Raw genomic sequence first — 26,173 nt, forward strand, 5'->3', positions numbered from 1 at the left:
AAGTCACACAAGCTTAGCTCATATTCAGAGAAACCCTGGGTTTCTCTGTTTACTGGACAGTACCTGTATATAGGACAAATGTGCTGTATGTTTGCTCAAATAAAAGTCTTGCAAGTCAGGAAAATACCTCAGGTGGCTCGAAGCCATTTGGAGTAGGAGAAGAACAGATCTGGTCAACAGACCTTTGCCTGGCCAGACGGGAGACGGGGAAAAGGCAGCAAGGGACTTCCTTTGCTGTGATCCAGAGAAATGCTCTCTGACAGGTAAAGGCCATGAAAGAAGGTGATACTTTGAAAGGAGCTGATAGGACTGCACTGGACAGCAGAAGCACAGGTTCTGCAGTGACTATGGGGTTTTGGGGAGAAGATTTTGAGAGCCAGAGACCCACTGGCTGAGCCAGTTATCTGCAGACTGCTGAAGCCTCAGCCAAGGGAATATCTGGTAGGACATTCACATCTTGACACCAGCCTTCAGAGGAAAATCTTCAAGCACACACTCACACACTAGCTTCAATTATTCTGGCACATAAAAATTCAGGAAAACATGAAGACTCTGGATTTGGTGGGTTCTTTCTAAGGGACCGAGTGGAACCTGCAGGTCTGTGCATCCTTTCCTTGGGGAGTACTCAGATGGTTCCTGTGAGCCTTGCAGCAGACCTTGTCATACCGGTGTGCACATCCCTGTTCTCATTACAGCCTGGGGCTGCTGAGGACAAGTCCTGCCCTGCCCACACTGCAGGCAGCACATGACCTGAGCACAGCCAGAGACTGTTCAAGTGAGGTAGGTACCAAGGGCAAGCAGACTATGTGTCTCCCAACGAACTCCATCAACATTTCAGCGTGTCACTGCAGGCTGTACGCTCCAAAGCCTTTAGTTTAAAGTATTTATGTATTTATATGATAGGCATAGGAATTTATAGGCATCAGATTTCTTGAAAACACTGGGAAGGGTTCAGACCAGGATGTCAGCACTAAGCAGATGCTCCCAATGCCCTGGAGTGTTCCAGGAACCAGCCCAGAGTGACCCACTCCTGGCTGAGCACTCCTGCAGGCTTGGATGCCACAGGGAGGCAGCTAAGGAACTCTTGGAGGCCTTGGAGAGCTTTTCCATATGCTTTATGCTGTGAACTTTCGCACCTGGGCCAGGCCACAGACCCAGGGGAAACCTCTGTGGCTGAAGCAGTTATTCATGCAGCGCCAAGAAGCAGCCTTTCTCCTCTCAGCTGGGAAGCTGTGGCCTCCCTTGCACCCACGGGATGCTCCTCCCTGACTCTAAGGGACATTTTGGGCTTTTGTCTCTGGCCACGCTGAGCACCACCAGGACCAAAGACAGCTGTATTCTGCCCCTAAGCTGGGGATTGTCACAACACTTCCCAGCTAAAGTGAGAATATGTTTCCCTTCCTAAAAAACAATAAAAATTTCTTTTGTAACATTTGGGCTTGTTCGTGTCCCTTGGAGGTGGGGCCTGGGGGACGAGGGAGGTGGAGGTGACTGGTGAATTATACATACCCAGTGTTTGAGAAGACATTTCTAGTGGTATGAAAACTACATGAAATTTTCACATATTTCCTTTTTTTTTTTTTTTTTTTTTTTTAACCCTTCAGCTTTCATTTCAAGTGTCCACAAGGGTATCCAGGGCTGGATACCCTTCCCGGTGTGGGCTAATGCAGACAGGGCAGGCTGTGTCAGTGGTGTGGACAGGAGTGCACAGGGCAGCAAGAAAGATTTAGCCTAGACAACACAAATAGATTTGTTCCTCAGAAGGCTACACCCTTTCTTCCTTTTCAAAGCATGACAGGGCATTTCACACACTGATTTACCGCACTTCCAGGCTGAACTAGACTGACCTATGTATATACATATACATGCACCTGTATTGAAATAAAGGTTGAAACAATTCAATTCCTGAGATTATTTACTTGAGGGACTGACAGTCCTCATGAGTAACTTTCCATACTGTCAGCTTCTGTTTGTATCTGGAGATCCCTTTCTCCATGAGATTAAAATTCTCTTTGATACAGAAAACACTGCCTTTTGTTTCTGGGGCTGTTAAGGCCTTGTAGGAGTTCATAGGTAGAGTTGGAGTCATATCTTACAACTCTGTTCAACCAGGTCAGTGCTCTGAGAGTTTAGATCACCCCTTGAAGCTGGAAGTGTTGAAGTGCAAGGCTGGACTAGGCAGTTTCTGGAGACAATCCCTAACTCCAGAGAGGCAACGCATTCCACTTCCTTTCTGAGCTCATCGTCACTGAAATGGGACCTCGTGGGCCTCCTTGACACATTTGACAGGACAGAGTCATCAGCCAGGGACTACTGACCCTCTGTTAAAGCAATCTCCCTCACTGCTGTGTCCTGTGTTTAACACACGCTACTGCACAAAATACAGGGGTGACCATCGTGTACTCCTTCTCTTCTCTCTCCTCTTTCCTGCTCTCCCCACTCACATAAAACAAAAGCCAGGATGTCAAAGCTGATGTAAGAGCCATGGCCATCTGTGGGGAAGGAGCTGACCTTACTCCTCCCATCAGAGCTCTTGCTCTCCAGTCGAGAAGAAATTACTGATGGTGACACAGATGGAGGCTGCTTCTTTTTACAGGAAGTGATGGGAAACACTTAATTTACAGGCCATTTCACATCCATGCAAAAGTCACCAAATTTCTACCACAAATGGTTATCAGCAGTAATGGATAACGAGCCTGTGGTTTTTAGAAACCACGTGCATTTCGTCAGCCAGCATGAGTCACAGCTATTGCCTTTCAGCTTCACTAGCAAGAGAATAAAAGAAAGCTGGAGCATGCTTGGCAAAGTGCAGATGATTTCCACTGCTGTCCAGCTCAGACAATAGAAAGCCCAGGAATCCAGTTTCCTTATTGAGCTATCAAAATGGGAAAGCATGAACATAGAATCCAACAGTCTCTGGCAGTAAGTAGTTGGGGAGGTTTGATTTAATAGATTTTCCCCGGCAACATCTGTAACTTCAGAGCTGTTCTCTCAGCTGACAGTCAGTTATTGTTTTCCAAGGGATCCAGACTGGCCTCAGGGATGTTTGTTTCAATCTATGTGGTATTCCATTAAATTAAGCAAATTGAGCAACACTCACTGAGGACTGGGAGGAGTTGGTGCCAGGCCAGAAAGGGACAGTGGTAAGAGATCGGCAGAAGGATTTATCATTGTTTGCAGATATTTGCTCAGCTCTCTAAGTGAATCAGGAAAGCTATAAAGGGCTGGCACCCTGGGCAACCAGAGCTGAGGCTGAAGGCAGGTCTCCCCAAGGAGGTGCCAAGCAGTGAGGCAACTTGCTGGCATCTGCTCAGCTGCCCAGTGCAGAACATACCCTGGTGTCACTCCACATGGTGACACAATTCCACCAGGAAGCAGGAGCCCAAGGACTAGAAAACCCACAGGCCAGGGCAAGAGGGGTCTGTGGGGCTGCCTGATGTGTCCCAGGGTGACAAGGATATTGGGCACAGAGCCCAGGCAAGCACAGGGAAGAAGAGCTCAGGAGAGACACAATGCTAGTGGCAGATCTGTGGACTGATTGTGCTTAGGACTTTGTGACCACAATGTAGGACAGTCGGAAGGTAGGACTAAGGGAGCCCACTCTGTGAGCCCACTCTCAGTGAACCAAACCTCTGCAAACACCTAATCACAGCCACTGCCTCCTCAAACCCACTTCCTCCTTGCACAATTACCTTTTAAATATGACAGCTGCTCTGTGAAATTGCTCACCTCTTACCATCGCAAGGTTGCCCCAGGGGGATTACAAGCCCCAGCTGCTCACAAGCCCAAAGGCTCTCCCTTTCCCGGGCCTGCATTTTCTCCTGCCTCTGCAGTTTGTGGGGGTTGGTTGCCCGTGCTGTTCTGTGGTGGCCAGCCAAGCACAGGGTGCGGAGCTGGGCCTCCTGCCAATGCGCTTGGATGGTCTGCCAGTGCTCAGAGAGGAAATAGGGCAAGGTTTGGGGCAAGACAAAACTTGATGTGGGCACAGATGTACTTTCCTAATAACTGTTTTCATTGTTTGCTTTAGGGCAAAATTCACACCTATTTACTGGCAATCCAGAGACGTGTTTCATTTATTTATAAAGACAGTACTGAACATATCGCAAGGATAAACTTTTAACCCAGCATAGTATCTGATTCATAAAGTATACAGTAGCCTTATTATTTCATCATCACCAAATACATGCCTGAGATGATGTCACTGGTGTTATCTCGTGGAGTTCATCAGAGGACTCACTTTCCTTTTTCTTGTTTTGGTAATTTAAGGTTTCTACTACTGCCAGCATCTGCTTATTTGGCTTACTGTCACCAGCACAGAAAGTTAACAGGGTATATACATCCAATAGGGACAAACAGATGAAATTTGGTTTCAGACTTTTTTAGCAGTTGATTGCAGCATTTTGAAACATCGGTTGATCTGCTTCTCCCTTTGTCACTTCCCATAAGTGCCAGAGACATTAACAAACCTGCCAACAAGAAACTTCTTCAATGTGTGCTAGGTTAGTGGCTGGACTTAATGGTCTGAAAGGTATTTTCCAACCTGAACAATTCTATGATTCTATATGTTCCACTCTTGACAATGTGAAGGACTAACTCTGGTGGCTGTTCACTTGCTCTGAAAAGCCTCAGGTCATACATCGTCTCCAGCAGTATCCACAGTTTACAAGAAAAGGTTTGCTCCAGGTTGCAGGAGAAAAATCTCAGCACATCCCAGTTGGTTTCAACAACCTGAATCATCTCCCAGGTATGCCTTGCCTTATGCTTAATTCTTTTTACAAGAAGCGTCCTTTCTAGAAGCAGGGCCAGACACTGCCTTCCCATGCCAGTGCTTCCTGGCCCATGTGCCAAATCCTGATGTTTGTACTGATTGTGCTGTCACAGACACAGCCAGAGACCTCACCTGCCCTATTTCAGAAAGCAGCCAGGACTCCTCCTTGCCAGTGTGGGCACAGTCACATACACCCTTACCTCTTGCCTGGCTTTGCAAAAATAACAGCAAAGAAACAGATGGAGAGAGATAACCTTCCACTGACCCTTCAGACTTTCATAGGTATCTGTACACAGTTTGGACCAAACAAGCTGAGACCATCAGCAGGAACTGTGCAGGAGGGGATGATCTGTGCTGGACACCAGGCACTGGTATCAAGAAGCACAGTACTCCAAGATTTGAGGTCAGTGCAACACTGCTGCATAAAGAAAGCTGTGTCAGACCAGGAAAGATGCTGAATCAGTAATCAAAACCTCAGCATAGTGGAAACAACTGGTGCTGAATAACTAACATCTGCTTAACAATGCTTCACATTGTAAGCACAGCTGATCAAAAAAGCAGAGAGACAAAATCATCAAAAAAGAACTCTGTGGTCACAGTCAGGTACAGAAGTGGTCAAAGCACAAGACAGGACAGCTGTCTGAGGCTGAAAACATTCACAAACAGCTCAAAGGAGACACCTTGCCTACAGGAACACAGGTAAAGGGTACCTAGCAGGGAAGGGTCTGAGGGGTTTTCTAAGCAGCTTGTGAAGGTGGTTTTTTTGGAGAGGTAAGCGGCTCCTTCACATGAGTTGGGGTGTGAGCACTTGACCTGCAGATGAGCATTCCCCTCTGCAGCTGAGAGCGGCCCGCACGCTGCTGGCTGGCACTGCTCCTGCACACGAACTCCCCAGGACAGTGTATTCTCAAAAGCAGCAGCAGCGTTACAGATGGTGTGTCTCCAGGCCTCCCGACTGGAGGCCAGAGTAGACCAGTGGTGGTGATCAACATGGCCAAGGATGAGGGATTGTTTCAGGCAGTCCTTGTACCTCCTCTTCGGGGCTCCTCTCTTGCGGCAGCCAGTGGCAAGCTCCCCATAGAGCACGATCTTAGGGAGGCGGCAGTCCTGCATCCTGGAGACGTGCCCTGCCCAGCGCAGCTGTGTTCTCAGCAGCATGGCCTCAATGCTCGTGACTGCTGCCTGTTCAAGGACAGACGTGTTGGTCACATAGTCAGTCCAGTGGATGTTTAGGATTGTACGGAGGCAGCGCTGATGGAAGCGTTCTAAGAGTCACAAGTGGTGGCGGTAAATGACCCACAATTCAGACCCATATAAAAGAGTAGACAGTACAATGGCTCTGTAAATGCTGATCTTTGTACTTCTCTTCAGGTGTTTGTTTTGCCAAACTCTTTTATGGAGTTTACCAAAAGCTCTGTACGCCTTTGCTAACCTGTTGTCTATTTCTGCATCAATCTTACCGTCTGAGGAGATGATGCTTCCCAGGTAATCAAATTGCTGGACTGATTTGAGCTCTGTTTCACCAATGGTGATATGGGGATGATGGGAGACTTCCTGAGGTGCAGGCTGATACAAAACTTCTGTCTTCTTCAAGCTGACTTCCAGCCCAAAAAGCTCAGCAGCCTCTGCAAAGCAGGACGTTAAACGCTGCAGAGCTGCTTCTGTGTAGGCGACGAGGGCGGCATCATCAGCATAAAGCAGCTCATGGACAGGATGATTTAAGGTCTGAGTGTGGGCCTTCAGTCGCCTTAGTTTGAAAAAGCTTCCATCGGTACATATCGGATGTACATCCGATACATTCTTGTGCCTAAGGCTGTACTATAATCCCACTCTGAGGGAAACATTTTCTGGCCTTATAATTCTGGAGCACAGCTCTGAAAGAATGGCTTTGCCTATGTCAGGTCTATTGAGATCTGATCCCTGGGACCCCAATGACACATGAGAGCAGCATGGTTTTCTTCTTTGCCCCATTTCACACCCTCTGTCCCAGGCTGAGCACAGTGACTCAGATCTTGAGGTCTGAAGCTTTGGTTTTTTCCTTCTCCTCCTGACCATGACCATAAACAGCACGAGCATGCTAAAATACTTCAAATGGAAGTACATGCAGTATCGTTCTTGCAACACTTTTACACTTGTACTTTCTTCAAACCCAGGAAACTGCAAGAACTAATTAAGACAGATTAAGTAGGGACTGTGGTTACAAGCGTTGTGTCACAATTACTTGAGCACTTTTGGTACTTAGAATCACCCATGTCAGCTCAGCTATTTCGGAGTCTGTTCTGCAAAGCTTGCACACCCTGCAAACACATGCACAGATGTGCCCTGCATATCACCTGTTCCTCACAGCCCCTCTCATACCAACTTTAGCACATGGCAAGGCATATGAATTCAGGAACGTGGTGGGAAAAATCAACCTCAGGCCAAGACTCACAGTTTGTTTGAAATAAACCTGAATTGCTGCAGTAGTTTTCCGCAGCTTGAAATACCAGACCAGCAATCGAGGGGTTGCCAGAATCACTCTGACACTGTTCAAATGATGAAGAGATTTGCTTGCTCTCTTGTCACAGCCACCCAAGTGATGAAGGCAGCAAGAGGTAACACAGAAAGGCAGTGGGCAGAAGTCACCCTTGGACTGACATTAAGGCAGGTCCCCATCAAGCACACGGCTCAGACAACAGCCATGTGAGACCACTTTGTACACGCACTGCCACAGCCCTTGACTCTGCTCGTGGTTGGAATTGGGTCTCCAGCACTGATTAATCTGTGAACAGCAAAACAGTGCTTGGGACAGGCACTCAGAGCTTTAAAGGCCCATACTGGCACCACTGCTCCTGAATAGCATGTTGAGGGAGAGCCACGGTGGTCCAAGAGGCACCAGCAGGGGACAGCTTTTGTTCCCTGCGTACCATGTCCGCTCCTGGCCATCTTCACACGGCCTCAGCTGGAAACATCTCCTCTCACTGAGCTTTATGACAGCACAGATGTCCCCACAAAGTATGATTCTACCTGACAAAGTGACTTCCTACATGCTGCCTTGCTGCGTATGCAGAACTGGATATGCCCCTGCTTAGGGATCACTCATATCACATCAGTTGCTAATGTGGACCTGGTTCTGGTGCTTAACCGAAAAAGGGCCTAAAGCAAAATTCATGACGGATGCCCCACTCATCACAGCCTTTCAGCTGAGATTGGGATCTCTCTGGCTTGTTCTCCCTGTCCCACCACCTTTCATGGTGACAAAAGCTCAACAGGAAGGTTGCAGCTGGCTGTCATGCAGCAGTCAGAGAGGCCTCATTGTGTGTGCAAGTCAGGCTGAATGATGCCTGCTGCTTTTCTTCCACATCAGAGTAAATCACCACACAAAAGCAGGCAATGTTACTAGCAGAATTCAGTCTTTGCCTGATTTTTCAAGTTTCCCTGGAGCTAAAGGTTTTTTTCTTCACCTACCTTGCACCAGGACTTGAGCAGGGTGAGGAGAAAAGGTATTTCCTGAGAACAGGTACACCGAGTCGATAAGAAAATTAGCTGCCCAGGGAACTTCAGGCTGCACAGAGAGGCTTCTAATTACAATACATCCCAATAAGGTCGGGTAGCCTTGGGGGGAAAAGATCCATGGGATATCCCTACACTTATGGGGTCTGGATTTCACCTGATGTGCTGGCAGGTGGTGTACACATGGTGAGTGGCAGCTCGTTTGTGTGTGGGAAACATCTGGATCTTTGTAAACCAAGTAACAACTATGCGGATGTGGGAGCTCCCAAGGGATTGCATCACAGGAGGGGCAAGAGGCCATGTCACAGCCCTGAAAGGCTGCCCTGCCATCACAAGATCTTTCTTGCATCAGTTTCCTGGGATGCCCTGAAGCCAGACCATTTGCAAACAGAAAAATACGCCTCCTTTCTGATTTCACCTTCACCACCTGCTCCTCCCCTCCCTGCCCTCAACTTGGAAGAGCACTGCGCCACATTTAGATCATCCCATCAGGTGCTGGGTGGCCAGATGAGATCTGTCATCAACCTGCCCACTTCTGTGAGCTCATAAATGATATCTTGCTTAGCCAAGAGAAGCAGGAAAGGAAGTTTCAGTTCTTTTACCAGGGGACACCTGAGGGGAGAGGCTTCTGAATGAGGTTGATAATTAAACAGGGATGCAACAGGTGCCAACTGGTAATGCCAGCTGGATTATCAGTTCCTGGGCTGGGCAGAAAACCTCACCACGGCTACAAAACTGACTGAAATCTTGATTTTATTTCTGGCTGAGCCTCAATCAGCTTTTCTGTTCTGACAGTAAATAGACAAGGCAGATAAGTAAATAGAGAGGCTCAGCTTTCACTTTCAACACTCCCCACACCAGTAGAGTGTGAAACATCAGGTAAACTGCAGTTCAACTGCTGGCTGTATTCCATCAGGAGCTGTTCTGGGGAATTGCCTTGTTTTCCCAGCTCCCCACCAAAACAAACTTACTCAATGCCTGTGTCATGGTAGGGGTATGAAGAAGCCAAGCATAGTCTGCTGTGATTGCTGTCACAGAGGAAAAGGGTGATTAGCTTAGGAGTTTGACTGATCATCCATTTGGCACTCCCAACACATATCATTTACACCCTTCTCTCCCACCAACAAAACTCTCCAAGCTAAAACCTACCAAATAAAAGCCTGAGGGAAATTGCAGTGTACCTTTCCTGGGGTTGAACTGCAGGACAAAGCTGTTCCTGCTGCTTGCACACCCACACTGGAGCTTGGCAATACTAACACCCCCAAAACGTCAGCCATCAGATGGCCACGGACACAGCAGCTCCCAGCACACCCAGACAACGTGTAATTCAAATGTTTAAACCCCTGCTGGAGTCCTGGCACACAGAGCTGCAGAGCTGAGGAGCAGTTCAGGTGGGATTACGAGGATGATTGCAGCAATAGGTCAAGAGAAGAAATGGAGGAGGTGATGGAGAGAGGGGGCCTGGGACTCTGCAAGAGGGACACGATCCTGATAGCAGGGAGAGTGTTGGTGTGCTGGTCTCAGAGCAGGGGTTTGAGCACACAGAATGCAGCACTATGCCTTTGAAAGGTCCACCCACAGGTTAGATATAAGGAAAAGGTTGGTGACTGTCCTTAATCTGAGCAAACATTGATTTGGATGAAAATCCCTTAATTTTTGCCAAACCCACCTAACTCCTTTGAAAGCAATTCGATAGTTGAATAAAGAGAGTTGAAGGGTTGGACTGAGTCACATTAAGGTAATTTGGATTCAAATGAGAGTAGACACATTCCCACAGGCAGTAACTTTCTGTTGATTCTTTTCAAGATTGTTTCCACATTTCACGTCAAAATTATGCTTCATTTCAACAATAACAGTGTTTGTTTCAAAGCCAAACAAAGATCTTATCAGCAACACAAAACATTTCACACCATTATGACTGAACTTCTAGCATTTTTGTCTGCAAGAAGGAACAGATGTTTTTCCTTTTTGATCTTTACAGATTTTTAGTCAATTATTAGAACAGACATTCATACACTTCCAAGGAAGTTTTTTAAGGAAGCCATGGGGCCTACCCAGGACATTTCCCAGGTGACAGGAAGTCTGTGCAAGGAAGCTCAAACCTGGGGAGCTTTGCAGTGATAATGCATGAAGGAGTTGGAGGAATGCATTTCTTTCTTTGCTTCTGATCCAGTCTGAGGATGACTCATGTTTTTCTAAACCTTGCTGGAGGCAGCAGAAACAAAGGCTCAGCTCTAGGAAGACAAAAGCAAAGGTGTGCGGATGGTAGGCAGCAACTCAGCTCGATGGGGAGGCTGAGGTGTGTTGGGTGACAGAACTGGCTGAGCCTCAGGCCAGTGCTCAGGCATCGCTTTCCCAGATTCCTGGCAAGCATAAAAGGAGAAGGGACTGCCTTGGGTGCATGATGGGGATCACCAGCCTACTTTCCTCATGGTATTTCCACCCTGCTTGCCTTCCTCTGGATGGAGCTCAGAAACCATCTGCGAGAAGGAAACTCCTGCAGAGGAACTTTTGTCCCCGAGCCATGGGGTGCAGCCCAGTGGGTTCACAAACTGCCAAGTTGAAGTAGTTCACAGCAGGAGAGCTCATAGCTGCTGGGGCTCCCGGCCCACCAGTCAGGCCAGCCAGGGGCTGGTTACGGTGTCTCAGGCACCAGCCACACACGAGTGTATGCTGTCCCCAGGGAGCAGAGGCAGGACAGGGGATGGGCGCCTGACATGTGCCTGCTCAAGCCTGAGGTCCTCTTGGAGCATGCTCGTGGGTGTGTGGGCCACAGCACAGCGTGGCTGCTGTTGCAGCAGGCATTTATGATGCTGCTTGCTCACCACAAACCGCACAGAAGGCACTTTTTGCTCTCCCGAGTGGCACAGTGCTACAAACTCCAAAGAGCACCCTGCACTGGGATATTCCTCAGCAGTGGCATAGGGCTTTGGTAACTCCTTTCTCCAAAGATTTTTCTCCACCAGACCCCTCCCTCTGTCCTGATGCACCCTGAGCTGCATCAATCCAGGAAGACCAAAGAGTGCCTTAAACTGCAGGGCCCCACATGGACCCCCAGAGCCACAAGTATCAGGAGGGTGAGATGGGACTGATGCTCCTCACAAAGAGAGCTCAGTTAGAAGTGAGCATCCAATAAATGAACAGATAGCAGGTTTAAATGAAAAACAAGGACTTCTAGGGGTTTTTTTCATGCAATAGGCAAATAACCTGTGGAATTCATTGCCATGAGAGGAAGCTAAAAGGTTGGATAGGCTCAGTAGCAGATTCACGCATGAAAAATCCCTCACAAACTGCTGGAAAAAAAGAAACAAAATACACAGCAGTCCTGGTGTCTGAGGCAGGATATCACACTTGGGTTGGCCTCTGAGGCCACTCAGCTTGACCACTGTTATACAAGGTTGAATGGAAAGGTTAAATACTTCAAAAAACAGGTAGCCAGAGCTGAGTACTCAAACCAGAGCACATCCAATCCAGGCTGCCTCCCCTGTATGCCTGCATGCCCTGTGTGGGCAGGCTTGCTGTGGTGTGCCAGGGCTGGCTGCCCCGCCAGAGGAAGAAATCCCCTCTTGCAAAATGCATGTGATCAAGAGCAGGGAGTTGTGCAAGGCAGCACTGGAGATGCTGATGACACGGCCCCAGCTCCATCACAGGGCAACTGCTCTTCATAGAGGAAATAAAATTGGCACTTGATGATGCAATGTGAAGAAAATCTGGAGGGGTGAACTTTTAAAATATCCATGTGCAATACTATGAGAATACAATTAGCACGGCCACCCTGGAGCAACACAGTGGGGAGCAGGGATAGCCCAGGGCAGGGACGGGCAGTGCAGGGGCTGAGGGCTTCACCCCACAGCTGGGCTCTGCTCGCTGGGAAGCACTGGGGAAGGCAGGACATGCCTCTCTCCTGCCCTGCCTGGTTTACTCTGCACAGCACTCTGACATTGCAAACGAGCAGCCCTGGCAAGGTTTTCAGAGCCAGGTCTCTTGGCAAGCTGGCCCAGAACGGACACACGGCTCCAATCTCTGTAGCAGCAACAGCAGGGCCATAGTTTCATTTTACCAGTGAGGGCAGAAGTAGAGAGAGGCAGGCTGCCAGACGCCGACACAATGGGAGATACTGAGCTGTAAGTCTTTCCGAAGGATAAGAAAGAGGAACATTTTAGTGTTGTGATGCAGGCCTGGGAGGGGGAAGAACCATGCCAAGGTTTCACAGCTTACAGGGAGATATCTTCTTTCCCATCCCAGTAATCTGGGATCTATGCCAAAGGAGGATGGATGACTAAATAAACAGCACTTCACTTTTCTAAAGTAATTTATAAGACAAGTAAAAAAGCTGAATGAAGTAACAACTGCTCTTTTTCCTCCACTCCTCTGCCTCAGGTTTGTGCCACAACAGGCTCTGGGTATCCCACACACTCCACAGCATGACAAAGAGCTTGGTAATTTCACACCAAACCTGAATCCCATCCTTCTGTACACAACCTCCCACATTAGAGAAGACTTTGCTACATACTTGTCCCATGCCAGAAGCATCTGGAACTTCCACAGAGGAGCCATGTTCTGCTGTTACACAGACAGTGTGTGAAACAAATGACAAAAAGCAAAACAAAACAAAAAAAACCCAACTAATCAACCAAAACCACTACCACCATCAACAGAAAGAGGACTGAAGTAAATCCGTCTAAACCAATAACCTGACCGCTCCGCTAACAGAAATCCCCACAGCTCCAGTAATGCATATGGACCAAAGTGATATTGTAAAACAGAATCATAAAGGCTTAGGTTGGAAGGGACCTTTAAAGGACATCTAGTCCAACCCCTCCACAATGAGAGGGGACATTTTTAATTAAAGTAGGTTGCTCGAAGCCCCACTCAGCCTGACCTTCAGTGTTCCCAGGTATGGGCAACCTGTTCCAGTGTTTCACCACTCTCGTTGTAAAACATTTCTGTCATATATCTAGTCTGAACTGACCTTCTTTTAGTTTTAAACTGGGAGGGCAGTGATTTGAAACTGTTACCCCTAGTCCTGTCACTACAGGCCCAAATAAAATGTCTGCCCTCACTGAAAGAGTACAATGAGGTCTCCCTGGAGCCTCCTGCTCTTCAGGCTGAACAACCCCAACTCTCTGTCTTTCCTCATTGGAGAGGTCCTCCATGCATCTGATCATGTTTTTAACCCTCTTCTGGACTCACTTCAACAAATCCATGTCTTTCCTGAACTGAGGACCCCAGAGCTGGATGCTGCACTCCAGGTGGAGTCTCAGCAGAATGGAGAAAAGGGGCAGAATCCACTCCTTCAACCATGGAAGACAGGACAAACTCCACATTTTTGAGGAAAGTGAAGCCTTAAAACAGAGGGCTTCTTTGGGGTCTTTGAGACAAATTCCTTTTAGGTATGACAAAAGGACTGGTTGGTCCTCCTGCCATGGGATGAGACAAGGTGAGGGGACAGAGGACCTCCCTGGGGCACACAATGCTTTCAGCTGAAGTAGAGAACAAGCATCAGGTTTCCATGACAACTTTACTGAGACTTGGAAAAGTTATTCACCCATCTATGGATTTTCTGGGGCTGATGCAGAATCACTGTGATTTTCTCCCTGAACCAAGACTACTGGTACTCTTTCACAGAGGAGAGTACAAACATGAGAACAACCACTTCTCTATTTGGCCTCTTTAGAATCATAAAATTAACTGGGTTGGAAGAGACCTCCGAGGTCATCAAGTCCAACCCTTGATCCAACCCCACTGTGATTACTAGATCATGACACTCAGTGCTGATAAAAGGTGACCAAAATATAAAGCAATAACACAAGATTCTAGCCTTAGTTGCTTACTAGCTAATTTTTAGATAGAATTAGGATAGGGTCTTGCTTGCTTATGCTAACTCACAGACAGGATATAGTAAATTTTATAATGAAGACTTTAGGGGAAATAGAAAACCTTAGAGTTTGGATAAGGGGCTTTGAAACTTATGAGAAAGAGACCTTGAAAGCTGATAATGAGAAGCTCCTGGAGAAGACACCAATTTTGAGTTAATCGGACAGTGCCAACTCAGCAGTTCTTAGCAAAGGTAGAAAGTTCAAGCTGGGGAAGACTTCTTACTTCATCCAAAAGACCCCCAAAGACCCTTGAAAGAAAACCCCAAGGGGGCTTTCCAAGGCAGAGTTATAGGAATGGTGTATGTTAATGATTTCCCTTCCCACTTTTCTGGAATTTGTTGACACAGCTAATGCATATGTAACACAACTAATGTATATGTAATACAACTAATGCATATGTAACATTATACTGCATAAAAAGAGCTGAACAAAGGCAATGGGTGTGAGTGATTGGAGGAATTATCCCCCATGCACCCGGTGCCGTGAATAAACATACCTGCTTTGATACTCTTGGTGAGTTTTGGGGTTTGTTTCTGCAAGTCAGTGCCACATCCAGCCTCATCTTAAAAACCTCCAGGGACAGTGAATCCACCACCTCTCTGGGCAGGCCATTCCAATGCCTGATCACTCTCTCTGTAAAGAACTTCTTTCTAATATCCGACCTAAACCTCCCCTGGCACAGCTTAAGCCCGTGCCCTCTTGTCCTGCTGCTGATTGCCTGGGAGAAGAGACCGACCCCCACCTGGCTACAACCTGCTCTCAGGTAGTTGTAGAGAGTGATGAGGTCACCCCTGAGCCTCCTCTTCTCCAGACTAAACAACCCCAGCTCCCTCAGCCTCTCCTCATAGGACTTGTGCTCAAGTCCCTTCACCAGCCTGGTTGCTCTTCTCTGGACCCGCTCCAGCACCTCAATATCCTTCCTGAACAGAGGGGCCCAGAGCTGAACACAATACTCAAGGTGTGGCCTCACTAGGGCTGAGTACAGGGGAAGGATCACTGCCCTGCTCCTGCTAGCCACACTGTTCCTGATCCAGGCCAGGATGCCATTGGACTTCTTGGCCACCTGGGCACACTGCTGGCTCATGTTCAGCCTCCTGTCGATCAGCACCCCCAGGTCCCTTTCCACCTGGCTGCTCTCCAGCCACTCTGTGCCCAGCCTGTAGCGCTGCAGGGGATTGTTGTGGCCAAAGTGCAGGACCCGGCACTTGGCCTTGTTGAACTTCGTCCCTTTGGAATCAGCCCAACTCTCCAGTCTATCCAGGTCCCTCTGCAGAGCCCTCCTGCCTTCCAGCAGGTCAACACTCCCTCCCAACTTGGTGTCGTCTGCACATTTGCTAATGATGGACTCAATCCCCTCATCTAGATCATCGATAAAGATGTTAAACAGGACTGGGCCTAGCACTGATCCCTGGGGAACACCACTGGGGACCAGCCACCAGCTGGATGCAGCCCCGTTCACCAGCACTCTCTGGGCCCGGCCCTCCAGCCAGTTCCTAACCCAGCACAGAGTGCCCCTGTCCAAGCCATGGGCTGCCAGCTTTTCCAGGAGTATATTATGGGAGACAGTGTCAAAGGATTTGCTGAAGTCCAGATAGACACATCCACAGCCTTCCCCTCATCTACCAGGTGAGTCACCTGATCGTAAAAGGAAATCAGGTTGGTCAAACAGGATCTGCCTCTCCTAAACCCGTGCTGGCTGGGTCTGATCCCTTGTCCATCCTGTAGCTGCTGTGTGATTGCACACAGGATGATCTGCTCCATAACTCTGCCAGGCACCGAGGTCAGGCTGACAGGCCTGGAGTTTCCCAGGTACTTTTTGTAGATCGGCATGATGTTCACCAACTTCCAATCGTCTGGGACCTCCCCAGAGAGCCAGGACTGTTGTAAATGATGGAGAGTGGCTTGGCAAGCTCTTCTGCCAGCTCCCTCATTACCCTAGGATGGATCCCATCTTGTCCCATGGACTTGTGTGGATCCAGGTGGCTCAGTAAGTCACTGACTACTTCCTCCTGGAATACAGGGGGGTTGTTTGGCTTCCTGTCCCTCTCTACCAGCTCCAGAGGACAGTTGTGCTGAGGGCCACCTGTCCTACTGGTGAAGACTGAGGCAAAGTAGGTGTTAAGTACCTCAGCCTTCTCCTCATCCCTGTTAAATCTGTTCCCCCCCAAGTCCAACAAGGAATGGAGGTTTTTCTTGCCCCTCCTTTTTTTATTAATGTATTTATAGAAGCACTTTTTGTTATCCCTAACAGAAGTAGCCAAATTGACTTCAAATTGCGCTTTTGTCTCCCTAATTTTCTTTCTGCATGACCTAGTTATATTCTTAAACTCATCCTGAATAGTCAGCCCTATTTTCCATAGTCTGTAAGCTCTCTTCTTATCCCTGATTTCCTTCAGAATCTCCCTGTTCAACCAAGCTGGTCATCTACCCCGCCAGCTTTCCTTTGGGCACACTGGTACAGCCTGTTCCTGTGCACTCAAGGCTTCCTTCTTGAAGCACGTCCATCCCTCCTGTACTCCCTTGTTTTCAAGGGTTTTTTCCCAGGGTATGCTCTGGACCAGTCTTCTGAACAGGCTGAAACCTGTTCTCCCTCTGGGAGTCCAGCGTAGAGGTTTTATTGGTGGCCTTCCTTGCATCCCTGAGTATTGCAAACTCTATTATTTCATGGCCACTGTGCCCCAGGTGGCCTCTGACCACTGCATCCCCCTCCAGCCCCTCTCTGTTTGTAAACAACAGGTCTAATGGGGCCCCACCTCTGGTAGGTTCATTTACCAGCTGCTAGAAGACCCTAACTAGAAATTTTTAGACATTCCGTCCCATTCACACTTTCCATTCAAGCTCACGTCTCATGCTACAGTTCCCCTGCTTCTGTAGCAAAAGGAAGTGGTTTGCACCACTTTTTTCCAAACCAAGTGACAACAGCTGAGGAATCAGGAAGGACTCTTCAGAGTTTTGGACTAGGCAAATCACTATTTTCCTACAGGGTTTCAGACAGAGTTTCCTACAGGTTTCTCTCTGTCTGTAGTCCTGTACTCGTATTCTGGTTTGAATGCAGGACATGGGCAATGGGAATGAATGGGCTCAGTGATGGGGACTCAACCTCTGGCCTGCTCCAGCAGGAGCTGCACCAGCAGCTGCCTGTGCTGGCTGCTAGGACAGGGTGCCAGTGTAGTCCGATCACTTCCTTTGCTCCTGATGCCGGGGATTCCCACTGGGGACTCAGTGCTGTAGTCCCCACTCCGGCCCTGTGCCAGCCACACAGCCCCTGGCCCTGGGGCTCACCAGTGCCCATGGGCTGCCCCGACAAGGCATCTTGCCATAGTTGCTTACTGCCATTTTCCCAATGGCAGCCAACTTTTTTTCCAGTTTTGCCTACTGATTTTGTTGTTTCCCCAAAACACTCAGCTTGAGAGAAGCAAGGTCAGCAGTAATGCCTGGACATGTAGTGCAAGAGATAGACCTGAAATTCAAATATATCAGACTCCCTTTTTCTCCACTCTTACAGATCAGGGCTGAAACTCCACTAGGGCCTTTCTGTGCTACTCAAGCCTCTCTCATATTCTTGGAAAGCTGTGACAACTGGAAGCGTGCCAGCGTTCCCACAAACACACGCAGAGGCAGGCTGCGCCACAACCTTTGTTTTCTCTGAAAACAAGCTAGTCAGGACTTGGAAAACCTACTCCAGGGTTAAAGCAAACCTCACACTTGTACTGGATGCTGCTGTATCTGATGAGGAAAAATGTGGATATTTGCCTGACTGCTGAGGCTTTTGAAAAACAGCTCCCCAGGGACAGGCTGCGAAGCACAGTACAGTGTCTGAGCAAGAGGGGCTGGGACAAACACGCTGACGAAATTTGTCACAGAGTGCCAAGCAGAGTAATGGAAAGTTCCTGCCTGAATATGCTGGTGATAAATCTGTTGCTTCCAATCTGTGCCTGAGATGTGAAATTACCACAAGTCCCCAGGGCTGGGTTCAGGGAGAGGAAGTGATGTCCTCAAGGGAGCATATGATACTCTCATTCTTCTGCAATCATCGTAACGGATATTTTGGACTAAAAAATTGGCAAAGAGTCAAACACATTCACCCCCCACACTCCAACAAAATGGGAAGTCAAAGGCTAGAAAATAACTTTGTGTATTTTGAGCTGTGACATTGCCTGTGCGAAGCCTGCCAAGCACTTACATTCTATAGAAACCAGAGAAGGGAAGTAAGGCAGGCAAGAATCACACCCTGCCCCTTAAATTAATAGAATTATTGAGGTTGGAAAACCCCTCTAATATCACTGAGACCAACCATTAACCTAATAGTGGCAGGTCCACCACTAAACTATGTCACTAAGCACAGTGTACCTTCATGCAGAGCACAGCTGCTTCTACACTGGGTTTGTTTCCATCCCTTCCTAACAGGTTGTTAGGAGAGAGGGGGAAAAAAAGAAAAGGAAGGATGAGACCAACATACAGTGGGCATCCTATCAATATACACATTTGCTACAAAATCACACCCCAAGAGCTGAGGATACTTTTGAGAAGTGTGAGAAATGAGGAAGAAAATGAGCCCGAATATGGTTGTGATTGCATCCTCTACTCCACTGGGCTTAGCCTGGCTCTGCTTTTTAACCAAGAGCAACATGGTTAAATTCTGGCTGAACAAAAACTGCTGGGATCTATAGGAAAAATACAGTTGAGATGCAGCTGTAAATATTTTTGCAAGTAAAGAGAAAGCCTTCATTTAAACAGGGATTTTGTGGCTCCCAAGCCTGGCTGAGGCTGGTGGGATCTGCAGCACATAATGCTGCCTCTTGCCAACTGCGGACAGGGCTCCTCCAGCCCTGCACAAGGCTTGTGGCATCACTGGGATGCCAGCACTGCCAGATGCCAGGACTCTCTCCCCACCCTGTACTGGCAGTATATTTACAGACAACATGAGGGAGAGACAGATTTACAGTCTCTGGCCACTGTTCTTCAGTGCTGTAACTTAACAGTGAACCACATAAGCTACTATACCCATGCTTAACATAATGTGATATAATTAATACAAAACAGCCAGACTCTACCTCCATCAAGTAAAATGCCTTCAGTATTTGGAAGCACTCAACTCCAGCTCCTTATTGATCCTTTGTAATCTCTTCCTTGTATGATCCTTCCCATTTCAACTCTGTATTCATCTAAGTAACTGGCAAATTTTAGGTACTGGGACTGATATTTTCTGCCCTGAGCTCTATTTGTGGAAGCAATAACAATCTTTTGCTTGAACAAAAAAAAAGTGGTTGTTTTGCAGATTAAAAAAAATGTTGATAGAACTTCTTGTGATATTTTCTTTGTTGTTTTTGTTGTTTTGTTTTGTTGGGTTTGTTTTTAAATATACTTCTTTTCTGTCTTTGTGCTCTGCGGGATGTCACGGGAAGTCTCATTTGCATGCTTTAAATTAAAGATGGCTTTGGTCTCTTTTTGTGGTCAAAGCCAGGAGTTTAACAAGTGGAGGATTTGGTGAGTGGGGCTATGGGGTTGGAGCACCAGACCAATGCAATTTTGGGGTCAAAATGGGACTCCCAATTCCTGTGGGAGTGCTCAAGGAGAAGCAGGCTCTCTGTGCTACTGTAAACAATCCCTGTCTGTGGCTGGTGGGATGTGTTTGTCACACTGCCAACTGCTGATTTTTCAGTTTGATATCAGTGTTTGCTTCAGCTGAAAGGAACAGCTGGACAATCATGGGCTGTTGCCTGCATGGCTTAAGGGAGACAATTACTCAAGAGAGAGAGGGACTGGTGCAGGCACAGGCATTTGCTCTTCCCTCATGTCTCTCCAGGGCAGGGAGCAGAGGAAGGTATGTGTCATAGAGGTTAAGAGGTCTCCCCATACAAGACAAGTCCTTAACGGCTTTTTTCTTAGGAAGGGGTTTGTGGAAAGTACCCCATTTCCTTGACAAAAGTCATCTGAAGTCACTACTAAGGCAGGCAAAAAACCTACATGGGCTTGGGGGGGTACCACAAGAAAGTCACATTGAGGCTATCCGGGGCTTTCCTTTTCCATGGCTTGCCCTAAACCTGTCCCAAAGTGTGTCCCTACCATGGACTAACCCCAAACAGGCAGCTTGCTGCTGTCTCCATCAGTGCCCTCCCAGGTTTGGTTTCACTCCCCAGACCTTGCCTCTGAGGAGCTCTGGGTTTGTCAGCAAAAAGCCACGGGGGTGGCTGGTGGTTCTGGGCTGGCAGTGTTGCGTCCTCCTGTACAGGCACCAGCACCACAGGGAGCTCCCCAGCAACTCAGCTCAGTTTTCTCGAGGCAGCACAAGCAGGTTTCCCTCTGTTGCAGCCAAAATTAAATCTGTGCTAAGGACCCACTCCACCACTAATAGAGAATTTGAAAGACAAAGTAGAGTATTAACAAAACAGTTGAGGTTTTTTGTTTTGTACTTGTGGCCATTCCAAATTCCTGTTTCCATTCCACCCCTCACACAGAGATGTTTAACTTTGGTTTTGTACAGCTGGGAGAGTTGAGGTTTCTTCCACAGGTGGGGAAGAGCAGAACCGAGACTAAAGTTTATAAAGGACATTTTTCATGCATTCCATCCCCAGAAAAGGAGTGCAGCCAAGATCTGGCCAAGATCCCTAAGTGACATCTTTGTATATCAGAATTTCTTTCTTAAATAAACACTGATGAAAACCACTTTTTCATCGTAAAAGAAAATTCAAAAGAATGTGCAGACCGTTAAAATAGAAACTACTTCAAAGGCTTCAAGTTAAAATTATATTTCTTTTAGGTGTTTTTTAGTTTTCGTTCTCAAGCCTATCTGCTTTTTCTTTACTTTTTCTTTTTTCGTTCCTTCCCCGTACAACTCCTAACTCACAGTTTTGTTCCCACTGTAAGGAACTCAAAAAGCAAGTGAGAAAAAATAGAAAGGGAAAAGCTAAAAATTATTTTAGGAAGATTTTGAAACTCAGCCAGCTCATTTCAAACTGCAAATTGAAAGCTGTTTACAAAATCCCAACTCTTTTCCTACTCTTTTTACTCTTCCTCCTCCCCGAGTGGCGTCAGTGGGAAGTGGAGGCTGCTGGCTCAATGCAACTGTTTCCATTTGCCGCCAAAGTTACCACTTGGAGTCGTGTTTTTAAGTGTGTGTAGTTTCACTTTTACTGACTGAATCACGTCTTCAGGGAAGTGGAAAAATGCTCTTCCGTCATCGGCACTCAGATCCGTGATGTCAAAATGAGAAGCAGAATCAATCTGGTGCCAACCTCTCAGCTAGAAAAAAAAAAACCCAAAAAAACACTGGCACCTCCAGAGGCAGAAGCAGGTGGCAAACAGCTGTTGGGAGGTTCCTGTGCTTGGCACCTTTGCATCTGCTGGAGAGTTTGTAAACTTGAATTCTTGTGTGAAATTCCAAAGTGATTTCTGGAGCCTTTACAGTTTGTCGCCGGTTTCATTTCAGGCATTCTGGGCCAAGAGCCAAATGAAAGTTCCCTGCCTCAGTTTCATGAGGAAGTATTAACTCACTGCCTTTTAGTCCGGGGCTGATGATGAAACACACCTTGGCTCCTCCTCTTGGCCTTATTAGCGTGAGGAAATCTCCAGCATATAGTCCTGTCCATGATCCGCTGTGGCAATAAAAGGACCTCGGGAATTCTGTCAGTGCCTTTCTCAACTGTGGTGCTGTGTGCATCCTCACCTCCAGCTGTATCAAGGACATCATGGAACGACCAAACTTGATGGAGAAAGGAAACAGCCCACAGGAGAGGAAATCCACATGCTATCAGCTGGCTTTTTATGCTTTTGTATTTGCGTTGGTTATTGTTTCAGCCCTGGTTTCTATAGTCTTCTGTTTGCTCCATCATAAGCAGGTAAGAACAAAGTCAAATTCTTAACTCGGGAGCGTACAGCATGTGCATTATTTCTAAGTATTAACATTGCTGTGCCGATGCTATCAACTAACTCCAACCTCACCCTTCTTAACTCCTTTGGAGACCGCTAGTGCTTTTAGTTTCCAAGATTTCAGCCGATAGCGTTTTCACCAATTCCTTATTGTCCCATAAATTCTTCAGTGTCATCATCGTTTTCCTTTCATTTCCATAAGCTTAAACATCCCCCCTTCCCCGGTTTTATTTCTCCTTTTTCCCCTCTCCTGCAAGAATTATGTAGGCTGTCCTAATGTGATATCAGCTGTTGATCCTCTGTAGGGACAAGAGAGGCTGAGGAATTCTGGTAATTCACCAGGTATGAAGCCTTTTCATACTCGATTTTACCAAGTGCTAATACAACACAGCACAAAAACCAAGTTATCTTCTGCATTTCATTAGTTGATTCCAGTGGGCTTTTCCTGTGTCTGTCTTTACAAATAGTATTGAACAGAAATCTAGGGGTGAGCCAAGTGACTCATTTGCTGAAGGCAAGTTCTTAATTTTCTAGTTTCCAAACTGTGAATCAGTCTCCTGGAGGATCCAAGTGTTAATTTGGGATACCAGTTTACATATCCCGCTGTGATGTAGCTCCCTCCAGTTCCAGTTCTACACAGCAAGGGGACAAAGAAAAAGCCCTCTTCGGATAAGAGGCAGGATGGTCAGTGAGCTTCTTGTGGCATAATAATGCCAAGAACCCCACTGAAGACTGATCCTACAAGGCGCCGTTTTTTAAAATATGAAGTTTGCTAAATTCCCCCAAAAGATAAGGCTGCTCTGTACATTACAGCACTATTATTTAGCAGACAATATAAAATAAAAAAAAATTAATTTATTTCATACTTTTAGCCCCACTCCCACAGCCTCTCTCATCTGTCTGGGAGCTGTGAAGCAGTGGCTCTGTGACCTGCAGTCACAGCTGCATCCCGCTGATGGCAACGAGCACATGCACACACAGCATTTCATACGTTTCACTCCTCCCTTTTTTTTCCATATTGTAGAAAGTTAGTTTAGCGAGTCAAAGAACTGCCTTTAGTTCTTTGGGGAAAAGCAGGGTTGGGCAATGAAAGCCTTTCCTGGCAAGGGAGCTCACAGTCTTCCCAGCACTCAGGACAGCAACTTCCAGAGGAAGAAATGAGGCTGTGCTTCAATAGTGATTTTAAGCATTTCAGAGCTTGCATCCATTAAGATGTGAGACTGAATTGAATCCTTGTGCCTTTAAGCTGATCCCACATCTGCTTTTTACGGACTCTGGCCAGAGTCAGAATAGAGCTGCCATGGAGAAAGAGCATGAGTTCCATAAGCAAACATCAGGTGGTGAACCCCAGGAATAGACTGAAATCTCCTGCAACTGACAGTTTACCACCCTGGCACCCACAGAAACACCTCCTTCCCTTGCTTGGAAGGCACTGGAAAGCTGACTACTGGATCATAAAGCACTGTGCCTGTCACCCTGAGCTAAGCACGGTGTAGCAGTTAAAGAGAAGTAGGTGTAAAAGTCAGAAGTTGTCCTCCCTGTTCTGCCTATCTGATGTGAACTTGAGGGCATCCCTTCAGCCCTCCACGTTTCCTTCTTCCTCCTCATGCAGGGGCTACAAAGCCTGACAGCAGCTCCAAGAAAGAGGTGACTGCTGTCAAAATCCCTTGGCTTCTCTCAGAGCACAAAGCGCCACGGAGAGGAGTCAGGTCTGAACATGTGTATTAAATGGCTCTGCCACGAGCTGTATCAGCACTAAATGATTCCAAACTGTGACACACAGAAGCAAAACTTCATGGGTTTAATAAGTGTGAGTTAGCACAACACTGTGCAGCTCCCCGTGTCTATGCACCAGCTTTAAGTCAAGTCCTTGTCTGCAGAGACATCCCTTGTGACAGCCCACAAGAGTGAGCCCGGTGATGGAAGGAAAGTCCTGTCGCCCAAGAGGAATGTAAAGCTTTTACTAGGTCTACTGCAGGTCACTACTAATTGGTTGTCTTTTTTTATTTTGTGAGAATACCACCAAAATGGATATGAAAAATGCTGACCTCTTCTTTTAAACATTTCAAACTTTGTTGGAAAGCACCTGTTTTTTTCATAACGAGCAGTTGCTTGTGTTTGCAATGGTGGATAAATTCCCTTCCTGGAAGAAGGCTTCTGTGCTTTAGTAAAAATAATGCTCCTCTGTTGAGCTCACCAATACTGGGAAAAACTGCAGCAGAAAACACTGACTAAGCACTGCTTCTTTCCACAGGCTTCGGAATCTTGCTGGGCACATGGAGAGTGTAAGTATGGGGATTATAGACAAGCCTTCTGGCTTTGTCAGGCTTGTGCTGTGACAAAGATGACTGTCTCACAGCCCTCATGCCTGCTCTAAGGACAGGTGTGAGTACTGATGGCAGAAATACAGAGCCCATAGGGCACTGTGGCCGTGACAAATAGAGCTCCCCAGCTCTGCACCCAGGGCTGCCAGCCAGCAACTCTCTCTCTCTGGCAGAGTCAGCCATGTGCACCTCTGCAAAAATGGCCTGTAAAACAGGCACCACAAGGGTCAGATTTATTGCTACTAAGTGTGTTATCAGTGCCCTAATCAAACCCCAGAGCAGCTCTAAAGTAACACCACTTATACTAATCCAGACCCTCAGAGAGATTTAATTAATTCAATGAAAAACTTGTGAATGCTTTAAACTTCAGTTAATGACTGTTAACTGTGCAAGACTCAAATCAGCCAGGAGCCCTGCTAGGAGGACACAGTGGCTGAAGGTTCCAACCAGCACTGTGGCCTGAGCTGGGTGTCCCTGCTACATGGTATCGATACATTCTGCACCAAGATCCCACCGTGTTAGGTACCTCAGGCACACACTCCAGAGCACACAGCAAGGGGTATGGCAGCTGCCAACCACTGTTAGCTTTAACACTGACACTTTGTGTTCACCCAGCACAGAGAGGGAGAAAATCTGGGAAGACTGCAGGCTCAGCAATTACTGTAACCACCCTCATCATCCTCAGACGTGGTTGAAGGTTCACCTGTGAATTTTTTCGTATTAGAGACCAGCTCAGACCCAACCCTTAGTTTTGAAGATTTCCAGTCTTTGGGGTGCATTCTGCAACTAACTTGTCCTAGCAGGGAGGACCTCCAAGCCACCCATGGCTGTAGAGGTCCTTCACAGCCTCTCCCAGCAGATTGAGACCACTTCCTAGCACTTCTGAGAAGTTAGCAAACTCAAAAAGAATGACCAATGATAAGTATAATGACATCAACAAGAATAACAAGTAATAATAATTATTAGGAAGTCAAGAAGAGAATGGGGAGTGAGATGTACAAATGGGAAACAGTAAGAAAACATGCTCATGTACAGGAAAAGGTAGTCCTTAAACATAATAAATCACTATATTCATTTTGTCTGTCCTTTCCACAGTAAATACATCTTCTACACAAAGCCCAGCTATCATGAGGTGGAACTGGAGATTACAGCACTGCAGCGGATTTGTGCGGAAGGACGGTGACCAGTACCTCATAATTGAGCACAGTGGCAAATACTTCATCTACGCTCAGCTCCACCGCCTGAAGGAAATGGAAAAGGCTTTTACGCTGACGCTGTACAAGGATCCAGAGATCATCCTCAACAAGGCCGGGGGACCAATAAAGGGAGATGTTATGGCCACAGTGAATTTTGCGAGACCCTTTTTCCTGAAGAAAGGAGATAGGTTGTACTGTAGGGAAAATGTTCCTTCTCACAGGATTCCACTAAGGAATCAGAGTTATTGGGGCCTGTTTAAAATGTAGCAGGATTCTGCTCGGAGTCAACTCCTCCCTTATTTCCTCCAGGAAACCTTAGGGCATGGATGAAGAATCTGCAATTTCTCTTTGGGTGAAATTCAACCTGCTGGAGTGCACGCCACAGCTGGCTTGTATCCTGCAGTGAATATCAAGCTTTGGTAATAATGGATGCCACCTGATTGTCACAAAGTATGAGGAAAAGATGCTTCTTGGAGGAAAAAAAATCTTGATGCATTATGGGGTTGACTCTGAGATCCTAGAAAAACAAGTCACTATATTCGGTCTATTCAGAGCTGGGGAGGAGCTCTGCTCTGTAGCTAGCTGCATTTCAGAGTGGGTACACATCAGGCCCTTGGCTCCCTTCTAACGAGAGTTGTTATTTAA

At 47.1% G+C, this 26,173-nt stretch overlaps 1 long non-coding RNA gene across 1 annotated transcript in view; it reads right to left on the bottom strand.

Moving 5' to 3' along the window:
- LOC126635481 (uncharacterized) overlaps nt 1–26,173 on the bottom strand; it is a 157,164-nt gene that overhangs the window by 40,888 nt on the left and 90,103 nt on the right. The window lies entirely within an intron of this gene.

Source organism: Myiozetetes cayanensis, unplaced genomic scaffold (assembly GCF_022539395.1).
Source record: "Myiozetetes cayanensis isolate MyiCay16 unplaced genomic scaffold, myiCay2020 scf12, whole genome shotgun sequence".
Taxonomy (NCBI): Eukaryota; Metazoa; Chordata; class Aves; order Passeriformes; family Tyrannidae; genus Myiozetetes; species Myiozetetes cayanensis.